The 24780-nt window shown below is 44.9% G+C and overlaps 1 protein-coding gene and 1 long non-coding RNA gene across 6 annotated transcripts in view; one reads left to right on the top strand and one right to left on the bottom strand.

Annotated features, from left to right (window-relative positions):
- The window catches only part of LOC139073837 (CMRF35-like molecule 5), a 36059-nt gene extending 26893 nt beyond the window's left edge, over positions 1 to 9166 (bottom strand). For 2 of the 5 annotated variants that reach the window (XM_070560060.1, XM_070560061.1), the window contains exon 1: positions 7513 to 7917. The gene's annotated coding sequence lies outside the window, so the exon portion shown is untranslated. Of the gene's footprint in view, positions 1 to 1895; positions 2353 to 2492; positions 2761 to 7512 lie in introns of all 5 variants that reach the window. The other 3 variants (XM_070560058.1, XM_070560059.1, XM_070560057.1) reach the window with 3 other exon arrangements.
- On the top strand, positions 7973 to 20551 carry LOC139073838 (uncharacterized). The gene is made up of 3 exons (XR_011522915.1): positions 7973 to 8854; positions 10028 to 10207; positions 20043 to 20551. It is a non-coding gene; the product is annotated as an uncharacterized lncRNA (long non-coding RNA).
- Positions 20552 to 24780: the final 4229 nt, after the last annotated feature.

The following is a 24780-nucleotide window of genomic DNA, read 5'->3' as shown; positions in this document are numbered from 1 at the left end:
ACTACTCAGCCATAAAAAAGACATGATCGTCCCATTCGCAGCCACATGGATGGACCCTGAGGTCATCACGTTAAGCGAAATAAGCCAGACAGAGAAAGACAAAAACCATATGATTTCACTCACATGTGGAATATAAACAAACTTACGGACAAAGAGAACAATTTAGTGGTTACCAGGGGAAGTAGGGGCGAGGGTGGGCACAAGGGGTGCAGGGGCACATTTATATGGTGTTTAACAAATATTAATGTACAACTGAAATTTCACAATGTTATAAACTATTTAGAAAGCAATAAATAAAATAAATAAATAAATAAATAAATAACTCAGGCCCCCGCGTCCTCACCTGCAAGGTGGAGCGACTCTTATCTCATTGCCATAAAGTCCTGTTCTATGAACTCCCACTTCATAAAACTAATGACAAAAGGGATCAATAAATTTGAGTTGATCAGCATCTCATTCAGCTGCTTTTTCAGCTGAAAATCAAAGGTCTGAGATCCTTCCAGGAAGCTGAAGGCCATTCCTCCTGACTGGTGCAGACTTTTCCATCATTTCAGATCCTGTATTTTATCAGTTCTTTCCCTATTAATACACACTCCTAACTAGTCGCCATCACTCTCCATGCTGGAGTGCTCCTCATTCCCGTCTCCCTGAGTGTCTGTGGCCAAGAGTGCTAGAGGGAATTTCCTGGGAATTGCCTCAGCCCCAATTACAGAAGAAGAAACGGAGGGAAAGTGTCTGCATGAGTTAAAATGAGTGACAAGGTTGGGATTCGAATGCTGGCCACCAGATTCTAGAACCCACATAGGTCTCACCCCCAGGCATTGTCTCTGAGCCATGAGGCTGGAGATGGCAGGACGAGGGTGTCTAACAACCAGAAAAGAATCCAGAAAAAATAGTTGAGAGTAACAATGTGTTAGTGTCTCTCCAGCAGAAAGTGACAGACTATTACTGAGACAAGCGTAATGCACAATAGGATAACACAGCAGACTGGATCAGCTTGGCATAGGCGACCTTTGACAGCACCCATTCCTGGTGACTAATTCTGCTTTCATCAAGCACTGTTCATGCTGATCAGTTGGTCTCCTAGACAAACCTTTCCACCTGGTAAGTGAAAATAACCAATTACCAGGCCAGGAACATTTCCCATTGCAAATCAACAGATTAGAAGCCCAGCTTATAAATCAGTCTCTTGAGGAATGTGGACGTGGCGAAACACTCCAATCACCGCCAACAACAAGCTCTCTGGTTGTGAGAGTAAACCTTACCCCTTTTCTCCAGCACAGGACCTGGGACTTAAGTGAGCAAATATTTGCGGAAATGAGGAACAAAACTGAGTTCTCAACCGTCAAAGCCAAATTCTGCCCTGAAGCATGGGGACATCTGCTCAACTGAGACCCCCCACCAAGCCCAGCCTGAAGACAAGTGACTCTCGCCCATCCTTGTCCATAACCAGCCACCACCTGAGCACGCGTCTCTGTGCATGACCCCTCCCCCAAGTGGTGTCCTCACCACCCCACTTACCTCCACTGGTCCCTTCACTTCCCTCAACTGCCCCTGACCTCAGGCAATTGGGAAGAGCACCGGGTTGGGAGTCAAAACCCCTGAATTCTAGTCTCGGCTCTGCCATCCATTTGCTGTATGACCTTGAGCAGGTCAAAGGACCTCTGCGCCTCAGTTTTCTCATCTATAGAATGGGGTCAAAAAGTACCTACCTTGCTTTACCCTCACAGGGGCAATCTGTATGAGTTAGATAAGTTGATGGATAGAAAGTTCTTTGCAAACTACAAAATGCTATATCATCTAAATTTTTTTTTCCATGCCACAGCCGAGGGGCCTTTATTGGATGTTGAGGGCATGGATAGGCAGGTAGGTAGATGCTAGGGGGTGTGGCACACCTTCTGAGGGTGTAGTGGTGCCCAGTGTCCAGTTTGTGGGTCTCGCTGTCCTTATCGATGATCTCCAGCCGCATCCCAGCCTGGGGTGAGGGCAGTTTAGGGCTCCTGAGTAGCTGCTTATCCGAGTCCTCCACAGTGCTGTACAGACTCCAGCCCCCTGCAGCGGGTCCTGCCGGTAGGCGACCACAAGCTGGTGTACCACACGGCGCTCTACCTCATAAATTATTCCAAAAGAAAACTTTTTTAATGCTATATGCAGGTGAGGACGGTTGGAATTAACAATCTCTGGAATAATGCAGATGATTTTATCAGTTCTTTTACTAGGCATGCAGGAATTAACAGAAATATGAAATAAATGAATAAATGAAATAAACAGAAAGTCTTTGCCATTTCAGTTGTTCCACCCGACACTTATCATTTTCACTTACTTCCCTGTCAATGCTTCTGCCCCAGGCACCTGAAAGAGAGAGAAGGAAGGTGGCCACAAACAGGTTCATGGTTCTGCCCACAGAGTTCATTTCTCTTCTCTACACAGCCCAGTCATTCTAGACTCTGTCTGGGCTTGCCCCACAGAAAGCAAGGATTACATTCTCTTACTTCTGCTTTCATGTCTCTCTCTCATCACGGTAGCTTCCATTCATAATCCTGGTCACTGTTTATTCTGCTGTCTTTTTATTTAAGGAAGAAACCAAGAAGGAAAACAGCAAGTGTTTGGCAAGCAAGCACTAGAAAACAGTAGTGTGGAAATGTCCTTCTGTTCTCGTAGCCTAGAAACCCCAATGGCACTGTGCCATGAAGAGGAAATCAGTGTGCCACAGGCCTCGGGGGCTGGCTGTAGGGTCTCCTTGGAGTGTTAAAAGAGAGCCTGGAACACAAAAGTTTATAGCAGCTTTATTCATAATTGCCAAAACTTGGAGGCAACCAGCATGTCCTTCAACAGGTGAATGGATCAACAAAGTGTAGTACATCATGAAAAGGAAGATTACTCAGTGCTAAAAAGAATGGGCTAGAGCATCCTGGAGGCATAAGACATCCCTCCTTTTTATCCTCCCGTTTAGCAACTAAAAGTCGGCATCCATCCACAAATGAAAGGGCCTCTATGGGAGTTGTGGGACCCTGCACCATGCCCCAATGGACCTTGAAGGAGTCTCTCCTACCCATGCATTGGGTAAAAGGTAGACAGACCTCCGTGGAGCCGGTGAACTGACTCCAGCCCTTCTGGCCACAGTTGGGGAAGAGTGGTGAATGCCGACTTGGGCAGACACCATGTACAAGAGAGCCTTTGTAGAAGTCCCGAGTTCCCAAGGAGAGATTCCAGCACTCCAATAGAGCAAATATATATATATATATAGAAGTTTGAACACATTGGAGAGGTTAAGAGGAACTTCACCAGTTTTGCCCCTCCCCCAGGGCAGCACAGCCTGGGGCTGAACTAGCTGGCCTCTCCCTAGGGAGAAAGGGAGACCCCAGTGTGTGGGATGCTGTTTAGGAACCCATTTCTGTCCTGCAGGACTCAGAGTATTGAGGCAGGACCTCCATGACTGAAGGAAGGAGATCAGGAAAGAGGCAGATAAGAGTACCAGAGGTCAAGGGCCAGCCTGTGGTGTAGTGGTTAAGTTTGGCCTGTTTCGCTTTGGTGGCCCAGGTTCGCGGGTGCAGATCCCAGGTGAGGACCTACACCACTCGTCTGTCATGCTGTGGCAGTGACCCACATACAAAATAGAGGAAGATTGGCACAGACATTGGCTCAGGGACAATCTTCCTTAAGGAAAAAATATAGATAGATAGATAAATAGATAGATAGATAGATAGATAGATCTATACATATCTCAGAAGGCATTAACGGGACACCTTCAGGACTCCAGCAGGAAGTCTTCCCATGTGCCATTGGGGAAACCTCACCCAAAGATCCCCCTTCTGAGCCACAAGCACCCCAAATGCCCCAAGTGCTAACCCCACACCTCCCCCATTCTGCAGCTGGTTCTTGTGTGTGCTCCCTAGTGTGGTGGCAAAAGCAGCCTCTAGCAGACAGGGAGGGAGTGCTCTCAGAAAACTGTCCAGCTCTGTGGGCAAAGAAGAAACCACAAACTGGAGCTATAGTGCCACCTTTTGGAAAACAAGAGAGGTTTCCAACAGCCAGCCTGGTGAGTCATAAGATGGAGAGAAGACATGCAAGCTTAATAATTCTGCCACAAGAGGGAGCAAGTGAAACAAGTGTATCCATACAAGGTTGGAGAAAGTCCCAGATGTGAGCATAACCAGTGGAAAATATCTCCCACCTGAAGGGAGCTAGTAAAGTTTGGAGGCGGTTGCTGCTACTTCGAATGCAAAAGCAGCAACGTAAAACTCCAAGGAATACGAAGAATCAAGGACACAGGACAGCACCAACAGAAAACAATAATCCTCCAGTAACCAAACTCAAAGACACAGAATTCTGCAATCTACCTGATAAGGAATTCAAAATAGCTGTTTGGAGGACTCAAAAAAACACAGAAAGACAGCTGAAAAAAGTCAGGAGACAATACACGAACAAAAAGAAAAGCTTAAGAACGAGATAGAAATTATAAAAAGAGAACCAAACAGAAATTCTGGAGCTGAAGAATTGAATGAATGAAACGAAAAAGAAGAATTAACACCAATCCTTCTCAAACTCTTCCCAAAAACTGAAGAGAAGGGAACATTCCCAAACTCATTTTATGAGGCAGCATTATCCTGATATCAAAGCCAGATAAGGATGCTACTAGAAAAGAAAAACATGAACCAATACCCCTGAATATAGATGCAAAAATTCTCAATAAAATGTTAGTAAATCAAATTCAACAGCACATTAAAAGGATTGTACACCATGATCATGCAGGATTTATTCCTGGGATGCAAGGATGGTTCAACATATGCAAATCAATAAACGTGATGCACCACATGAATAGAATGAAGGATCATAATCATATGATTATCTTAATAGGTGCAGAAAAAGCATTTGACAAAATATAACATCCTTTCATGATAACAAGTCTCAACAAATTGCATATAAAAGGAACTTACCTCAACATGACAAAGGCCATATATGAGAAGCCCACCGCTAACATTATACTCAATGCTAAAAGGCTGAAAGCTTTCCCTCTGAGATCAGGAACAAGACAAGGGTGCCCGCTCTCACCTCTCGTATTCAACATAATCCTGGAAGTCCTAGATAAAGCATTCAGGCAAGATAAATAAGTAAAAGGCATCCAAATCCGAAAGGAAGAAGTAAAACCATCATTATTTGTGGATAATACAATCTTAGAGAAAATCCTAAAGACTCAACCAAAAGACTATTGGAACTAATCAACAAATTCAGTAAAGTTGTAGGATATAAAATCAACACAGAAAACAGGTTTTTTTCTATACACTAACAATGAAATATCTCAAAAAGAAATAAAGAAAACCATCACGTTCACAATAGCATCAAAAACAATAAAATACTTAAGAATAAATTTAACCGAGGAAGCGAAAAATTGATGCAATGAAAACTACAAGACTTTTATGAAAGAAATTGAAGACGACACAAACAAATGGACATATAACCCCTGTTCATGGATCAGAAGAAATAATATTGTCCATATTACCCAAAGACATCTAAAGATTCACTGTAATCTCTACCAAAACTCCAATGGCATTTTTTGCAGAAATAAAAGAAAAAAACCAAAATTTGTATGGAACCATGCTTCTTCATTTCAAACAATACTACAAAGTTATAGTGCTTAAAACAGTATGGTACTGGCATCAAAATAGACACATAGGCCAATGGAACAGAATAGAGAGCCCAGAATTAAACTCTACATATACAGTCAACCAATGGTTGACAGGGGAGCCAAGAGCTCTCAACAGGGACAGGACAGTCTTTTCAACAAACGGTGCTGGGAAAACTGGAAAGCCACACACAGAAAAATGAAATCGGTCACCTATCTTACATGACTCACAAAGATTAACTCAAAATAGATTAAACAACCCAAATATAAGACCCTCCAGGGGCCCCCAGGGCCTCACTTATGAGCAGGTTCCTGGATATCTCACAAAATCTAGCCTAAACGTCCTTCTAACCTCGGACGTCTACACCAGTCATGCCCTTGATGTCTGAGCTTGGACCGTCTCAAAGATGCACCCAGCTCAACAAGCCAAACTCCTGAGTACAGCTCCCCAAAAAGGGGTCTCACCCTCTTCCATCGTTTCCTAGTTGTCACCTCCACATCGCTGCATCCTGTCCCGCCCAAAACCCCTTCAAGGCTGCCTTTGAGTGTGTCCATCTGCCTGTCTCCATCTCCACCAGCCTGGCCCGAGCTACCATCGTCTCGCAAAGGCCTCATAGGCGGGCTGCCCAGATCTGCTGTTAGTTATTCCACCAGAATGGTCTTTTTGATAAACAAATCTGATCTTGTCATGCCTCTGTATGAAACATTCAGCAGGCTCCTAAAGCTCTTAGGATAAAGGCCAAACTCCCCCACCAGGCCTCAGTTGACCCCTGCTGACTTCCCAGGCCTCGGTCCACACCAACCTCCCTGTCACTCCCCAAGTGAGGGTTTCAATTCCTCATCTAGAAGACATGCCTTCGGCTGCAGGACTTCTCATGAGCTGTTTTCTGGGCCTAGAATCCTCCTTTCTTCCCTTTGCTTGGTTAACACATACCCTTCCTTCAGATCTCAAATAAAGTCATTCATTCATTCAACAAGCATTCATTGAACACCTACTACATGCCAGGCACCGTGCTAGGTGCTGGGATACAGCAACAAACAAAACAAATTAAGTTCCCATCCTCTGTGGGCAGGAGAGGGGAGACAGTAACCCTAAATCAACAGTGAAATATGCCAGGTGGTCATAAGTGCCCTGAAGAAAAGGGGTGAAGAAAAAGGGTAGAGAGTGTCAAGGGGATGCAAATGCTGTTATGTATCAAGGAAGGTCTCTACGATAAGGCAAAATTCCAGCAGACACCTGAAAGCAGTGAGGGAGCCATGCTGATAGCTGAGGGTAAAGGGTCCTAGGCAGAAGGCACAGCAAGCGCAAAGGCCCTGAGGCAGGAGCAAAAAGGCAGGCATGGCTTAGGGAGAGCGAGAAGGGCAGGATTGGAAGGAGATGAGATCAGAGAGGAAATGGAGAGTCATCATTTAAGGACCCAGAGGGCTTCGTGGGGAGTTTGGATTCTACTCTGAACGATGTGGGGAGCCATCGGAGAACGACATGCTCGGACTTTAAAAAGGATCACACTGGCGGCTGTAAGGAAAAATGACTGGCGGAGGAAGCGGTGGAAGCTGGGAGACCCTGAAGAGGCAACTGTAGACTTCCAGGGATGAGGTGAGGGTGGCCAGGACCAGGTGGGGACAATGGAGGGGGTGAGGAGCGGCTGGGGCCCAGACCCGCCAATGCCCCTGGTAGATGTCACCCACCTCCACTGTAATTGGACATTTCTTTGTGCACATTTGATTAATGCCTGGCCGCCCCTCCTGGGCCGTGAGCCTCCAGAAGGCAGGAATGGGGCTTCTTCACTCAACAACACCCTGTGCCCATAAGAGATGCTCTATACAATTGTGTTGAGTGAATGAACAAACAAATACCAAAAGGAAAAAATACACACAAACATACGCACAATTTGCTGGGTCAGCCGGTAAGTCCAGTCCTCGCTGTTCTCTCCAGGTTCTGCAAGAAGCAGGCACCCAGGATCCGCTCCATGCCCAGCACCAGCCAGGCACAATATTAAAGAACAGCACAACAGGGCAGCACGACATTTGCCACTTGGGCTGAGGCCCGGAGTCCACCAGCCACGGCCAAAGACATAAGAATTGCTCACAGTTGCTGTGTTTCCTTTGTGCTAGAAATTACTTTAAACGCTTCCCGGTATTACCTCCTTAAACCCCCAGGCCAGTCAAATAAAGTAGGCACTATTATTATCCTCATTTTTCAGATATGGAAACTAAGGCACAAAGAGCTTTATGACTTGCCCAGGACCTCACAGCTGGTGTGACGCAGACGCCCTCTTGTGGGAGGGCGTGGCGGTCTTCCTGGGTCTCCGCAGCTTCCGGTCTCGCTCCTTCTGACCGTTGACCCCCAGAAGCCTCAGATCCTGGAACCTTCCGCCATCTCTCAGTCTGCCAGCTCCTCTTGGCCTCTCTCTCTTCCCAGCCAAGTCCACGTGAACATGTCATAAGTCTCCTTCTTTCCCTAGATGTGTCACCATCCCACGTCCCTGCGTCCTCCTGGGAGGGCCACACCGTCTGAAACTTCTTTCTAAACCTGTCTAAGTTTAGACTTCCAATCCCAGTGAAAACTCACTGTAATGCAGGACAGTCAGAGGGACAAACCTCTCCCTCCCAAATCTCAGATCTCTTTCACCACCTCCTTCCCCCCGCCGGGTGTCAGCCTCCAAAGGGCCGGCCACAAGGGACCTGGAGTCCAGGTGCAGAGTTCGTGAGTCACCGGGATGTTGGAAACCATGGTCCCCTCTCAGGAGCCCTAGACCACAGGGGCGCCCAGCAAAGGCTGGCCCGCCAGCTCTAAACTGCTGTCCGCTGGGGAAACTGGGCAAAAGAGCCCCAGGACAGATTCCCTAACATCCTAAAATCCAGGGCTGTGGACCCAGAGACCGAAGCCCCATTCCTGAGCCTGGTTGTGTCTCGGCTTAGGTCAGAATCCTGGAAGTCAGGAGAGGAAGTCCCGGCCATCATTTTTCTCGATTCAAGTGCAGTTTTGAGAACTGAAACGCCAGGACTACTGGCGGCAGGGGAAGCAGAAGTCAGTGACCCAGCCACAGAAACCTCGCCCTGTAGACGGTGCATTCGAAGGAGCATGGAGTCACCTGCACTCCAAGTCCTGCCGAGCCAGCGTGCAGGGATCGCAGCCCACGCCCCAGCGGCTTTTCCGCGGACGAGGAAAAGCGGGATCAGCAGCCTCGCCCCAAGCTGGGGATCACGGAAGGCTGACACTTACATCTGGTGGGTGATTGCATTTTCCAGCATGGGAAGTCCACGTGTGTCCCCCCTGATCCACTGGGAGTGTGCCTGGAACAGTGAGTTAAGAAGGGGTGAAGGCTGAGCCTGGGCTTTTCCTGGGCAAGCATCTGTCACTTGTTAGCGATCAGCGACGGGAGGGAGAGTGAGGGCACGTGAGCTGCATTTCACCCTTCCCGTCTGAGCTGTTCCGGAGTTCATACAGCAGAGCCAGATCCCAGAATAACTCTCTGCAGGACTCTGCCCCCTGAGAATCAGATCGATTTCCCGCTCACTGGTCAGCTGGGCCAAGAACCCTCAGCAGAACCTGGCAGGGTTCTGGGCCCCTTAGGGACGTGGGGCATCAGTGAAATCTCCTGTTGGCAGTTTTGGCAGTCAGCTCCCATCTGACCCAGTAGCAGCCAGGAAACCCCTCCAGACGGCACTTGACCCAAGAACCCGCTAGTGGGGCTGCCAGGCAACCAAGCCACCAGGCCGGGCTTGCAGGCAGCCCCCAACCCTCCCTCCACACCCCTCCATCACCTCCTTCTCACCGCTTTTCCTGCCATCTGCCCAAGAAAAATCAATCTTTAAGGGCAAATTCTGAAAAATGAGTGAATATGGTAAATCGCATTAAGAGGAGAGTACCATAGTTTTACCCCTTAGACTTAGAGCCTTGGTGGGTTCAAGGGAGAAAAACAGAGGCAGGAAACCTGAATGAAGAGACGCAGTGAAGTGGGGGAAAGCCAAGTGGGATGTCAGAAGGCCTAGATGCCAGTTCCACTTCAGCCACCTCTGGGCCTGCGTGTGTCCCCACCTGCAGGAGGATGAAAGGAGACTCAGTGAGGTCGCCAGACCCGGCCACTCTCCCCTGAGGTCTCCAATCCCCTTAGGTGTCGTCTCTAGATGTTGGAGGGAAGAGCTGAGGGAGCCGGCCTCCAGAGAACCCCTGTTTTGATGAAGGCAGCTTCCAAACTGAATTTTATTTAAACAGGAGGTTCCACAACCGAAAAAAATAGAGTATTAAAAATTTTATACAAAAGGTATATACAACCTATAGGTAAATGATAAAGAATGGTAATAAAATGCACACCCGTGCGCCCCCAGGCAACTTAAGAATTTCTTTAGTATTTTTGTTAATTTTTGTTTCCTGATCTAAATGTAACATGTTCACTACAGAATTTTCATGAAATCCAGAGGCCTGAGAAAATTAAAATCACCACAATCCCATTACCTACTGCTGACGTTCTGATAACGATCGTCCTTATTTCTTCTGGATGTGTATTCTTCCCCTGAAGTTGCGGTCCTGTCAAACAAATTGTCTCCTTTTTTTCATCAAGACCATTTTCCTTGGACCAGGTAATTTCTTAGTATCTTTGCACCTCCAGGATTCCAAGAAAAGCGTCCCTAAATACACTTAGTTTTTTTTTCAATTATTTTATTGAGATCATAATGGTTTATAACATTGTGTAATTTAAGACATACATTACTATTTATCAATTTCTGTACAGACTTCATTGTACTCACCCCCAGTTGTCTAATTTTCATCCGTCACCAAACATATGTACCCCTTTACCCTTTCACTCACCCTAGCCCCCTTCCCCTCTTCCCCTACTAACAGATTAGTAACCACTAATCTGTTCTCTTTCCATGTATTTTTTTCTCTTCCACATATGAGTGAAATCGTGCAGCATTTGTCTTTCTGTCTGGCTTATTTCGCTTAACATCATACCTTCAAGGTCCATCCATGTTGTTGCAAACAGCACAATTTTGTCTTTTTTATGGCTGAGTAGTATTCCATGGTGTATATATACCACATCTTCTTTATCTTTTCATCCGTAGAGGGGCACTTGGGTGGCTTCCACATCTTGGCTATGGTGAATAATGCTGCAATGAACATAGGGGTGCATAAATCTCTTTGGATTGTTGATTTTAAGTTCTTTGGATAAATAGCCAGTAGTGGGAAAGCTAGATCATATGGTATTTCTATTTATAATTTTTTGAGAAATCTCCGTACTGTTTTCCATAGTGGCTGCACCAGTTTGCATTCCCACCAGCAGTACATGTGGGTTCCCTTTTCTCCACAGCCTCTCCAACATTTGTTATTTTTTGTCTTGGTAATTATGGCCATTCTGATGAATGTGAGGTGATATCTCATTGTAGTTTTGATTTGCGTTTCCCTAATAATTAGTGACGTTGAACATCTTTTCGTGTGTCTGTTGGCCATCTGTATATCTTCTTTGGAAAAATGTCTGTTTGTGTCCTCTGCCCACTTTTTGATCAGGTGGTTGTTTTTTTGTCGTTGAGTTGTGTGAGTTCTTTATGTATTTTGGAGATTAACCCCTTGTTGGATATCTGATTTGCAAATATTTTCTCCCAGTTGGTGGGTTGTCTTTTCATTTCATTCACGATTTCCTTTGCCTTGTAGAAGCTTTTTAGTCTGATGTAGTCCCATTTGTTAATTTTTTCTTTTGTTTCCCTTGCCTTGGTAGACATGGTATTTGAAAAGATGCTGCTAAGACCAATGTCAAAGAGTGTACTGCCTATATTTTATTATAGGAACTTCATGGTTTCAGGTCTTACATTCAGGTCTTTAATCCATTTTGAGTTAATTTTTGTCTATGGTTCTACTTTCATTCTTTTGCATGTGGCTGTCAAGTTTTCCAAACACCATTTACTGAAGAGATTTTCCTTTCTCCATTGTATATTTTTGGCTCCTTTGTTGAAGATTAACTGTTCCGTAGATGTGTGGTTTTACTTCTGGGCTCTCAATTCCGTGCCATTGATCTGTATGTCTGTTTTTGTGGCAGTACCTTGCTGTTTTGATTACCATAGCTTTGTAGTATATTTTGAAGTGAGGGATTGTGAGACCTGTAGCTTTGTTCTTGTTTCTCAGGACTGCTTTGACTATTTGAGGTCTTCTGTTGTTCCATATAAATTTTGGGATTCTTTGTTCTATATATAAAATCATGCTGTCTGCAAACAGTGAGAGTTTCATTTCTTCCTTTCCAATTTGGATTCCTTTTATTTCTTTTTCTTGCCTAATTGCTCTGGCCGAACCTCCAGTACTATGTTGAATAGTAGTGGCAAAATTGGGCACCCTTGTCTTATTCCTGTTTTCAGAGGGATGGCTTTCAGTTTTTCACCATTGAGTATGACATTGGCTGTGAGTTTGTCATATGTGGCCCTTATTATGTTGAGGTAATTTCCTTCTATACCCATTTTATTGAGAGTTTTTATCATCAAGGGATGTTGGATCATGTCAAATGCTTTCTCTCCATCTATTCAGATGATCACGTGATCTTTATTCCTCATTTTGTTAATATGGTGTATCACATTGATTGTTTTGTGGATGTTGAACCATCCCCAAGTCCCTGGAAAAAATCCCACTTGATCATAGTGTATGATCCTTTCAATGTATTGCTGTATTTGGTTTGCCAGTATTTTGCTGAAGATTTTTGCATCTATGTTCATCAGCATTAGCTTGGAATATCGTCTTCCATCCCTTCACTCTGACCCTGTGTTTGTCTTTAGAGCTGAGATGTGTCTCCTGGAGGCAGCATATTGTTGAGTCTTGTTTTTAATCTATCCAGTGTCTTCTGATTGGAGAATTCAATCCACTTACATTCAGAGTGATCGTTGATATATGAGGGCTTAATACTGCCATTTTATCTCTTGTTTTCCAGTTGTTCTATGTTTCCATTGTATCTCTTCCTTTGTATTTCTGACTGCCATTTCATTTTGGTGGTTTTCTGTGGAGATTTTCTCAATTTTTTTTTTTAGTGAATTGTGACTCTGCTCTGATTTTTTTGTTTAGTGGTTACTGTGAAGTTTGTATAAAAGATCTCATAGATGAGATAGTCCATTTTCTGGTAGCCTCTTTCTCCAGTAGCCTAAGCAGGTTCCATCCCTCTCCTCTTCCCCTTCTGAGTTATTGTTGTCAAAAATTATTCTGTTTTGTGTTGTGAGTTTGTGACTAAGACAAGGTGTCTTTTGATGCTTTCCTCCCCTTTATCTTTTAAGTTATAATTGAGTATTTGCTTCCCTATTCTGAAAGAGAGCTGCAGTTTTCTCATTTTGTCTGTCTGTTTATCTCCTTGCTCAAGGCTTTGTAGATCTTTGCCTTTTTGTTTCAGATATAAGAGCATCTTTAATCATTTCCTGTACTGGAGGTCTCGTGGTGATGAACTCCCTCACCTTTTTGTTTATCTGAGAAAGCTTTCATTTCTCCATCGTATCTGAAGGATAGTTTCACTGGACAGAGTATTCTTGCCTGGAAGTTTTTGTCTTTCAGTATTTTGAATATATCCTTCCATTCTCTCTTAGCCTGCAAGGTTTCTCTTGAGAAATCTGCTGAAAGCCTGATAGGGGTTCCTTTGTAGGTTATTTTCTTCTGCCTGGCTACTCTTAATATTTTTTTTCTTTGTTGTTGACTTTTGCCAATTTTACTATTATATGCCTTGCAGAAGGTCTTTTAGCACTGATGTAATTAGGCACTCTAGTATCTTCATGAATTTGTAAATCCAGTTTCTTCCCCGGGTTTGGGAAGTTCTCAGCTATTATTTCTTTGAACAACCTCTCTGCCCCTTTCTGTCTCTCTTCTCTCTCTGGAATACCTATAATCTTTATGTTGCTTTTCCTAATTGAGTTGGCTATTTCTTGAAGAATTCCTTCATTTTTTAAAAATCTTAGTTCTCTCTCCTCCTCTACCTGTAGCGTTTCCACATTTCTATCCTCTGAATCACTAGTTCTTTCCTCCATAACGTCAGCTCTATTTTTTAAGGATCTAGATTATTTTTTATTTCATTAATTGTGTTCTTCATATCTAGAATTTCTGCTTGGTGTTTCTGCATAGTTTCAGTCTCTTTGGTGAAGTATTCCTTCTTCTCATTAATTTTATTCCTGAGTCCATTGAACTGTCCTTCTGAGTTTTCTTGTGACTCATTGAGTTTCTTTATGACAGCTATTTTGAATTTTCTGTCATTTTGATTGTCAATTTCTGTGCCTTCAGGGTTGATTCCTGGAGAGTTATCATTTTCCTTCTGGTCTGAATTGTTACTGCAGTTTCTCATGGTGTTTGATGAACTAATCTTTTGTCTGTAGTAGTATTTGTGGTAGTGTTAGGTCACAGATTCCACTTGCTACCACTAGGGAGAAGAAGGAGCTGTGTTTCTGATCCCACCCTGTCCACTGGAAGTTGTGGGGATACTATGGGTGCTTTTGCCAATGGGAGAGCATTTGGGTATGTGTGTAGGTCTGCTGCTGCCTCTCCTTACAATGGTGCCAGCTGCTGTGCTTAGTGGGCGGGACTTCCTCATGGGCTCCCAGCCTGGGCCACTTCTTGGGGCTACAGCAGCATGGTGGACTCTCTCACTCTGGGAAAGTGATCACAAGAAGGCTAAAGGCTGCTTCCACCTCTTTCTACAGTTGCCCTGAGGCATGTTCCCACTTTTGGGGCACAGCGGTACTATGGGTGCTTGCACTGGCCAGGAAATCATTTTTGCACATGCACAGACTGCCAGAGAAGGACAGGGGAGTGCTCATCTATCTCCACCACTTCCCAGAGGGCCAGTCCATCCATCTTCAGATGTATAGCTGTGTGGTTCCCTCAGACGTCCTGTTGTGCTGTGTGGGTTTCCTCCATTGGTCAATGATTGTCCATTTAGTGGTAGTTCAAAGGGGGAGAGATAAAGGGAACGGCTCACTTTGCCACGTTCCTGACATCATTCCACACTTACCTTTTTGGATTGAGAGTTGTTTTTCCCAAAAAGAAGCAGAAGTGGGAATTGATAGATGAGAGAAATCTTTCTTGTCTGGCGTATACCCAAAACTTAAACTAAATTAAGAGGTTGATAAAGTGCATCCTGTGGGCCTGGCTCAGGGCAGTATCTGGTGAGTAACTGTTGATTGATGATTGTGTCTCCTGAGGCTGAAAGCATCTCTGGAGATAAGAGAGAACACAAAAGCCAGTGCTTTTGTGATAAACAAAAATGCCCGAGAAGCCTTCTCTGCAGCCCAAGCCACATTCTGGGTTTAGGGTAGATTCTCAACACACAGCGAAAGTGCTTCTTGCCTGGGCCTTGTCATTGCATCTGTGTTTAATCATTATTTATCCAGAGGATAAGCCAATTTCTGCAGGCTTTGAGGGAGTAATGAAGAAGGAGGCATGGGTACTGCTCTCAAGGAGTTAACAGTCTAGTAGGGGAGGTGGGACATGCAGACAAATGACTCTATACCATGTTGAAACCCCTTTGTAGCCCAGCCCCCTGAGCACAGTAGGTGCTCAAGAATGCTCTATCACACAGTGGTAGGAGAATGACAGCTTTACTACTGGAAGGATCTCAGAGTGGAAGGAGACCTCAGTACAAGCACTATCTCTTACTTTTACTAGCTATCTATAAAATGAGACCAATAATATGTGTCTCCTTTGATGTTATAAGGAGTGAAAGTGATAATGAGCATGAACTATAACAGTGTTACAAGTGTAAGGTGTAATTGTGAATAACCCTCTCATCCCACCCTGTTTCCAATTTGAGGAATGGGGAAACTGAGACTCAGAAGAAATGACATGTCTTACCCAGTAAGTTAGAAGCAAAGTAAGACTGGAATTCTGGTCTCTCAACCCCAAGTCCAGAATGAAATATTGAATGTGCTTGCTAAGACCAGCAGATGATCCTCAGCTCCTTCCTAACCCATCCCAGACTCAGGAGTTCCTACTTTCCACTAATTCTTATGGGTCGTGTTCATGGCCCCTTGGATTGGCTACTGCCCCTTGGAGACCCAAATAAAATCCCAAAGCAGGGTCAGGAAGTGCTTCCATAAATGAGCTTTGGGACTCTGGGTCTCCCACTGCCTCCCTGGCTTCTAAACCTTCACCGGAAATTCTGCTATCCCTGTCCCCACTGACCGTGGGCATTCTACCTGGGGAACACTGCTGTCAGCACACACCTTCCTGCCCTGGGTCCTCAACCAGCTGCAAGTGTCCTGCTGGGAAGCTCATTCCCCCAAATGGAGATTTGTGCTAAAAATACAAATGGCTTCTAAAAGGTTTCAAGTAAGTCATGCACTTTTTAAATTTTACGTTTCTAGGGTGTTTTATGATTTGAGTGGTGCTTGAATATATAATTGGTTAATCTCCTTAGGACCATGTGTGCCAGGCAGGTAGATTTTGTTGCTTTCATTGTATGGATGAAAAACTGAAGCTCAGAGTCTGGGGCTTGCTCAAGTTCTCACAGCAATGAGTATCGGAGTCGAATTCAAATCCAATCCTTCTAACCCCTAGTTGGGGCCTGTGTTTCCTTAGAATCTACCTCAGTCAGAATCTGTTTCAGTTCCAGGTATCAGAAGCCTACCTAGAACATGCTTAGGCAGAAAGGGGCATTAGTGGAAGAATCCTAGGGTATCGCAAATAATTCAAAGAAGGCAATCCGTGGAGAAGGCAAGGAGACTGCTGAATCTTGGGGACAACTGGAATCAGGCAATTGAACATGCCCTGGGCTCTCTCTTCCTTCTCCTCTATGGGCTATTATCTCTCCCTAGGGACAGCTTCCTCCAAGAGGAGGGAAATATCGCCACTGACGCCTCCCAAGTTCACCATCTTATGGCTTTCACTCCCAGGGAAAGCCTTACTCCCTACCTGAGTCTCAGTTAAAAGAAAAAAGAAGTCCTGGGTTTCATCAGGTGCCCATTCCTGGACTGTTCAATTGTGGCCAGGTAGGCAGGGTCATTTAAAGTGGTGCCACACCCCCTCCATTATAGCCATGTGACAGGGAGATATCTAGGGCTAAAAGTAGTAGCTGATCCAAAGAACAGTGAAGTCATGAAGGTGATTGAGATCACCCAGTGAGTGTAAAGAAAGAAAACGGCAGGGGCTGGCCCTGTGTCCGAGTGGTTAAGTTCACACGCTCCACTGCAGGCAGCCCAGTGTTTTGTTGGCTTGAATCCTGGGCGCGGACATGGCACTGCTCATCAAACCACGCTGAGGCAGCGTCCCACATGCCACAACTAGAAGGACCCACAATGAAGAATATAGAACTATGTCCTGGGGGGCTTTGGAAAGAAAAAGGAAAAAATAAAATCTTTTAAAAAAAAAAAAAGAAAAAAGAAAATGGCAGCATAAGGGTCATTAGTGATCCGTCCAAACACCATTTCAGTGGAGGTGTTGGAGTGGAAGTCAGTTGAAGATGAGGAAATGCAGACCATGAGCGTAGTTCTTGAGGAACTTAGATAAGAAGAGTGGAAAACCAGTGGTAGATGAAGTGACAGAAGTGAAAGGACAGTCCCCTCCACCTTAACCACATGGGTTTGTGGAGCAGATACCTCTTGACACTAAACCCCCCATTATGCAATCAACCATCACATCAAATGTTTGTGCTGTGCAATGTAAGAAAGTATTTCTAATAATAATAGCTAGTATTTTTTGTCATAAATCACAAAGATATGACTCAAAGCTCAGATTCTCACCCATTCTTTCTACTACCCCCCACTGGTGGATGGAATATAAAGCTGTAAATTATCCAGAGGGAGATGATAGAGCAGAGGGAGATGACAGAGGCCGTCCCCTCTCAGACTTAAGGCCTTCCCCAAAGAAAGATGTTCTCTCCTCCTACATCTACCACCCATCTACCTCCATTCCCACCAAGACTCTCCCAGAAATCTGAAGGAAGTAAAGCTCTATTTGAGTTATGTTTTCAGGTACAACCATTAGTTTTGGACCAAACAGCAATTCCAGACATCTGCAATGTCCGGTCGGCTGCCCTCTATCCCCATGACCCTTCCCTGAAGTCTGGATCTCCCCTTCCCCTTGCCTCGTGCTATAGGAAAACTACCAGGCAGGCAATGAGGTCACATAATGAGTGGATACGTAACAGATATAGACAGTGCTAGACTTTGGGAGACTATTCCAGGCTGACTTTATTTAGCGTGTCTCACAGCCATTGATCACCTGGCAGACTATGATGCCATAGCTGAAAGGGCAAGACAAAATAGCTCCGACACCTGCATTGGCCTCCTGGAAATAGGAAGAGCATGGGACCAAAGTCCCATCCTCAGAGTTCATCCTGGAAATAGGTCCCCTCTAGTTCAACCACAGCTGCTGCCTGGTGACCTGTGAGGTGTCAGGCTGCTGACACTCTCCTGACTGTCACACGTCCCTGTCCTTTGTCACATCCTCCCTGTTGAGTGCAGCATTTTTATCCCTGCCTATCCCTGATTTTTAGAGCAGGTAGTTGAAATAAGACCTGTTCCCACATCTAAGATATCAGGCGTAAAGGGATGTTCTCTCTAAATTAAAAACGTTCCATGTTAGATGATTAGCTTGAAGGTTACCCTGTCCTCTTTTCTTCCCGTTCTCTCTTCCTTTCTTCTCCTATAATTCCTCTCCACTCACTCCATCCCTTCTCTCCTCTCTTTGTATGTTATCACCATCCTTCTTCACCTTCAGTTCCTATCCCCCTATGATCCAATTCCTTTCCTTCCCATGGTCAAGACTACAAGAGAGGCACCTAGGACACAAAATTTAAGGCTTACACAACCCTGAGAGTGACTGTCCCTAGGCACCTCTCTTGCCTCACCCTGGACCTGGCCCTGTCCCCTCTTTTCCCAGATCCCTGTGTATACATCATTCAGATAAGTATTTTCCTCCCATCCTTCCTTACTCTTACTCTTTTGACCACCTGGCAGAATGTTTACTCTTTATACACATAACAACAACATTATTTAGAATCCCAGTTCAGCTACTGTGTTAAAAGCCAATATAACTATGGCACGCACCAGACAGAAATGCCTTTCTCTTTCCTCTAACATCCAAAAGTAAGCCATCCAAAACTGAATAGGGTAGGGTCCCGGGCCTTCTGGACCTGGCTTAACAATCCTCAGCACCTGTCTTCCATTCAAGGTCTAAGATGGCTGCTCCTGCTTCCACCACCACCTCCACATTCCAGTAAGAGGAAAGGAAGAAAGGACTGGGAGGGCTTGCTCCTTTCTTCTTAAGGGCACGACCCTGAAGTTGTAGGCATGGCTTCTGCTCACACATCCCCTTGGCCAGAACTTAGTTATGTCATCATACCTAGCTGCAAGGGAGGCTGGGAAATGTGATGTTTAACTTCCCAGCCATGTGTCCAGCTAAAACTTCTGTTACAATAAAAAAATAGAGAGCAGATATTTGGGGATTAACTGGCCATCTATTCCACATTTGTTTTCTACTGAGAAATATCTTTTCTTCCACAAAACAGTAGGAAGAGGGAAACAATATATATCCTTCTATCTTTTTCCTAAACAAGACTGGTTGCATTTTAGATAATCATTGAGAGAGTCCTATGGTAAATGGAATTTACAGCAGAATGGTGATGATGATGCCACTGCTGATGATGATGGTGATGATGACAATGAGAAAGGTAATAGTTAACACCTGCATGTCACTTTCTAAGTGTGAGACACTATTCTAAGCCTTTTTACTAAGTCTTATATATTCACTCACTTTACCCTTACAACAACCCTATGAGGTATGTACGTATTATTATCATCATCCCTGTCTTACAGATGAGATAATTGAGTCACAGGTCGTAGTGACATGCCCAGAGTTACATAGCTAGTAAGGAATGGATCCAGATTCAAACCCAGGTAGTCTGGCACTAGAGAAAGACAATGTAAATAGATGGTATTCTTGTGTAGAAACAGTAATCAGTTGCACAGTTTCAGGGGGACTCTTCCTATAAAGCACAATGCTGTGCTGGGGGGCGGTGGGAGTGGGGTGGGGGTCACTCTCTAGGTATTCTATATAAACAGTGCTCCCTAGAGTAGTGCAGTGTTCTCCCTGCTCCTAAGACATCTAGATTCTCTTCTTAATTCCACCCAGTATCCTCCTCTTGCTCAACTGAAGTCCTAAGCTCTCTTGGGGAACTCAAGCCCTTCCTGAATGGTTTCCCAGGGTACAGGGTTGAAAGAGACATTAGAAGTTGTTAGTCTGGTAGTTCCTAAACCTGTCTTCATGTCAGAGTCACCCATAGAACTTTATAATAATGCAAATCCCCAAGCTTTTCCCCAAGAGATCCTCAATCAGAAAGCTTGAGGAAATCTATGTTTTTGATAGGGCACCCAACCTCCCCGACTCTGAGGGAATCCATCTGAAGTCTATCTTGGGAAATATTGGTAGACTTCCCTCCCTCCAAATCCAGTAATTGAATCTCCTCTACAGGGTCCCTGCCCAGTGGACACTCTGCCAATGCAAGGAGCTCACACTATGTCCCAGATGAATAACAGCTCCAATTGATGAAGCACCCAAAGTGAGCCAGGCACCAGGACAAGGATTGATGGATTATGTCATTAATCCACACAAAAGCCTCAGAGCTCAGTATGGTTACTAACCGCCACAGGGAAACAGAGACTCCAAAAGTCCAGGAGGTAACTGAGGTCATAAGCCAGTAAGTGGAGTGTGCTGACTCAAGGGTGCATACTTGTTGTCACACAGCTCTGCATCTCCAGCTATGCTTTGACGTCTCATTGTTTCTTGCATGTTATTCTTAATCCCCAATTACAGCATAAATTCCTCTAAATTGAGAATTCATATTTTCTCTCTGTTACTAGGCATAATAATATAATATTATAGAATATATGACACATTTGGTATTGTACAGTAATAATGATAGTATCTGTGGACCGCCATAAATGAAGAATGAGTATATATTGAGCACCTTCTGTGTGCTAGACATCTTTTATCCCATTTATTCCTCACAACTCTATGGGAGGGGTATTACTGCTCCCCATTTTAAAATGAGAAAACTGAGACTCAAAGAGGTTAAGAAATGGTCCCAGTCACGCACCTAGTAAGTGGCCTAGATAGACCTTGAATCGAGTCTGTCTGAACCAAAATCCCAGGTTGGCTTCAATATGTCACACCACTTTCAGCGGAGCACCCTGCAGCCCCATCCCTTTATGAAGGTCTGACATGAGGAGTGCCGCGCTCTCCCCCCAGACCAGGGCAAAACATGCAGTGGCTTTGAATAAACGCTTCTCAGATGGAGAAATAAGGAGAAACGCTTGCACGTGGACGTATGAGAAAGTTCACAGCAGTGCTGTTCACAACATGTAAAAGCCAGGAACAGCCCACGTGTCCTTCAATGGGAGAATGAAGAAAAAAACATGTGGTCTATTCACTCAACTAATATACACTGTAGTCAAAACACCCAACTACAGCAACATGCAAAATGCAGAAGACTTAGCAATACAAGCTTAAGTGGAAAAAAAAAAAGTAAAATAAAAAAATGTGTTTTTAGAAATGCATATAATGCAACAAAACTACCTAAAAAGGAAAGAAGAGAGTGATGGACACAGAAATCAGAATGATCAGAACCTCAGGGGGAGGAGACAAAAGAATGGGGGGGGGCGGGGCGCAGAAATACGGTTAAGTGTAGGTTATCATGAAGGTCCCAGCTTGTGCTTTGGGTTTAACAGTTCGTATTACACAAGAAAGAAAGAAAGAGAAGTACGGGGGCGGGGGGTAGAGAGCACTATTCATTGACGAATGATGAGTGGTCAGAATTCAATTACTTTATTACCCCGATTCCTCGTACGCTGAGGTCCACTGTAAAGAAACATTAGGTGAATGGCTGAATAAATGGTTTGATATCCTGGTGTTATCAGTTCTGGGAAGGAGCGGTTGACTCTCCTCTTCCCAGTTTTGATGGTCAGTTGTGTGTTTTGAGGAGAAGATCACAAAGGCCAGCAAGAAGGAGCTCAGAGTATCTTTTGCCTCTTCTGGAAAATATGCGAAATTGACTCCTCTGATACCTGGGAGCAGGTGGCAGGCTGTGTGAGAGGGCCTGCTGGGATGGGATCATGGCCAAGTAGGGTGTGACGTCAACAAAGACAGACCCTCGAAAATATGACACCTCCGACACGGAGATGCGAGACACACACACACACATACCTGCTGCTGATTTAGGGAAAAAATCATTTTTAATACTCACAAAGATGAAACCTAAAGAACAAATCCTTTCCCAAAAAAGGTGATATATACACTTAAAACCATTTTAAGATGTAAATGACAGATATCTTCCCTTCCTAGAAGTATATTTCTTATGTGGAAAGAGGACAAGCTACACGAGAGAAGAGAGAGAGCAGAAAGCGGGGAGGAGAGACATTCAAGCAAACTTCACTGACTCTCATTTTGTCTGGACTTCCCCGAACATTGGGCGAAAGAAGCCATCTCCCTGGGACTGTTGAGTTTAACGGTTCTCCAGTAGCACCGTTGCCAGCTTCTGACAACTCTGGGGACAACCGTCCACAAGGAGGAGACAGTGAGTGGCAAAGAGCTTTGGGCTCAGCAGAGGAGCGGACCTGGCTGCTTGGTTTGTCCCAGAGTCTGCAGCTGCTGGCCTGTGTGTGAGACGGGAGAGAGCTCCAGTAACATGACCATTAGAAAGACCACCGGCTCGTGGAGTCCTAGCCCATGGGGTTGTCTGACTGCCGCGGACTCCAAAGAAGACAGGCATGCATCACCGCTCTGTGCTTTGTGGCCTTCCCTCGTACGCACCAGGAATGGTGGTGTTGAGCAGATGTGGCCATACCACTGGGCACTTCTGTACCTCTGGAGAGGCAGAACCCTTAGCTTCCCCTCCCCCTCCCCTGACTGAGTGGCAGGGAAGGTTGGAACTTAGAGCCGAAAAAGTCCCATATGCCAGGGAGTTTCTCCAACGATGGAGCTGAAAGCACTGAATGCAGCTCCGCAGTCCCTTCCTGAACCACGATTCTTGGTTGATGACTCTGTGCAAATGAGGCAGCTGCAGAACAAGGAAAGCATATCAACAAGGGGCCACACTGCTGGGGACTGAATCTCAGCTCTGGCTGCGATCTGCATGATCTCGGTGATTAACTTAATGTCCCTGGACCTCAGTCCCACCATTTATAAAATGGGAAGAAGGGTAGCCTTCTACAGAGGATTATTGGGTAAGGTTAAATGAGATAATACATGCAAAAGCCTGGCACACGGTGGTCATAATCAAGGCTCATTCATTCATTATTCATCCTTGCATCTCCCAGAAAGCAGCCAATAAAGAAGCTAGGAGAAGACAAGGCAGCTGAAGTCTGGGGTCATGGAGAGTTGCCCAGGTGGCCTTAGAGAACCTTCTTTGTCAGAGGCTGTTTGTCAATTGTCAAAAATGTGACTCCTTGGGGTGCTGGGACAGGGAAAGACACCTTTTGGGGTCCTTCTCAGGAAGGAGGAGTGGGGCTTGGAGGCCCCTCCTGGGTGAAGCCCTCCCTGACTCCCCCGACCTCCTCACCTCCAGGCAGAGAGAGGTGGTCACCCTCTTCTCCAGACTTGCAGCACGTTCCGTCCATGTTATTCCAATGACAACTCCCCATCTTGAGCACTCGGTACATACCAGGCACTGGGGTTGGCGCTTCCCATGCCTTATTTCGTTTAATCCTCACAGCAATCCTATAAAATAGGAAAGTGAAGGTTAGCAAAGTGAAATAATAGACCAAGTCGCACAGATGCAAAATGGCAGAGCTGGGATTCAGACCTGTGTCTGCTAGCTCCAGGGCTGCCTAACCACCAAGTATACCGTCTCCCTTACAGCCCATCACGGCCCACATGGTCCGGTATTCTACGTCTGTTGGGCACACCTAGTACACTGTCTGCTCTTCAGAGGCAGGAACTGTGGCTCTTTTATCTATTTATCCCCAGCACCGAGCACAGTGCCTGGCTAAGAATGAATGAATGAGCGATCATCTCCAAAGTCCCAAGGAAGGAGACAGGACCATTATTCCTCCTAGGTCAATATGACTCATAACCACCACCCCTATCCAAGTTTGGGGCGGCGGGAGGGTGAAGGACAGGTGGCTGCAGGTACAGGATGCTTCTTCCCCACCGTGCACTTGTCACTCCTGCCAAGAGCCCAGAGCTTGGCCACGGGAGCGCTGCCAAGCCCTTTGCTGGAGGAGAGATGTTGCTGGATCTTTAACGCTAGAAAGGCCATCCCATCTCCCCATTTCACACTTTTCACAGAATTAAATCTGCAGAGAGTTTATTCTGGATATTTTCTTGAAATCCATTGAACTTAGCAGTTCTCTTTTCTTATATGTATTACTGTGGCTTATAGATTATTTCCTTAGTGACCCAGAAAGAAACTGCCACTTAATCCTCACCTGAGGTTCAGCTCAAAACTTCAGAATCAAAATAGTACATTGGTTAACAACGCGAAATCTGAAGTCATATATTCTTAAGTTCAAATTCCAAGTAGCTATGCACATTTTTTTAAACTCTCTAAGCCTCAGTTTCCACTTCTGTAAAATGGATACAATAATAACTCTCTCATAGAATTATTGGTTAGATTAAATGAGGTAATGTATAAAACATTTAGCATAGCGCCTGGCACATAGGAAATGCTCAATAAATGTTAATTTTTAGAAGTTAGGTGTACTTCAGGGACACCTAAGGCAGTTACATGGGTGTCGGTACTCCCCGAATGACGTCCGAATGACGTTAGGGTCTTCTCAGATTACCAGCAAATTCCCTGATCACTCACCCAAAAGTTTAACATGCTACAAATCCCACCCACATCCAGAGATCTCAGCCAGCCTTTCTGATGCCTCATTCTTAAACACAAAATTAACCAAGAATCGTAAAGCATTTGGAAAAAAATCAGCAACATGAAAGAGAAAACCAAAACAAACGCAAAAGTGACCCTAAAAACAGCAGGGATAATTTAAGGAACTGGAGAGAAATTTTAAAACACTCAGAGAAACTTGAGAAGATACTATATTCATAAAACAAAGGTATAAAAAGGAATTGAGCATGGTGGTTCCTCAAAAAAGTAAAAATAGAATTACCATATGATTCAGCAATTTCACTTCTGGGCATACACCCAAAAGAAGTGCAAGCGAGGTCTCAAAGAGATATTTGTCTGTTTGTCATGTTTGTAGCAGCATCA

The sequence above is a fragment of the Equus przewalskii genome, chromosome 10 (assembly GCF_037783145.1).
Source record: "Equus przewalskii isolate Varuska chromosome 10, EquPr2, whole genome shotgun sequence".
NCBI lineage: Eukaryota > Metazoa > Chordata > Mammalia > Perissodactyla > Equidae > Equus > Equus przewalskii.
This window is presented reverse-complemented; position numbering and strand designations above follow the sequence as displayed.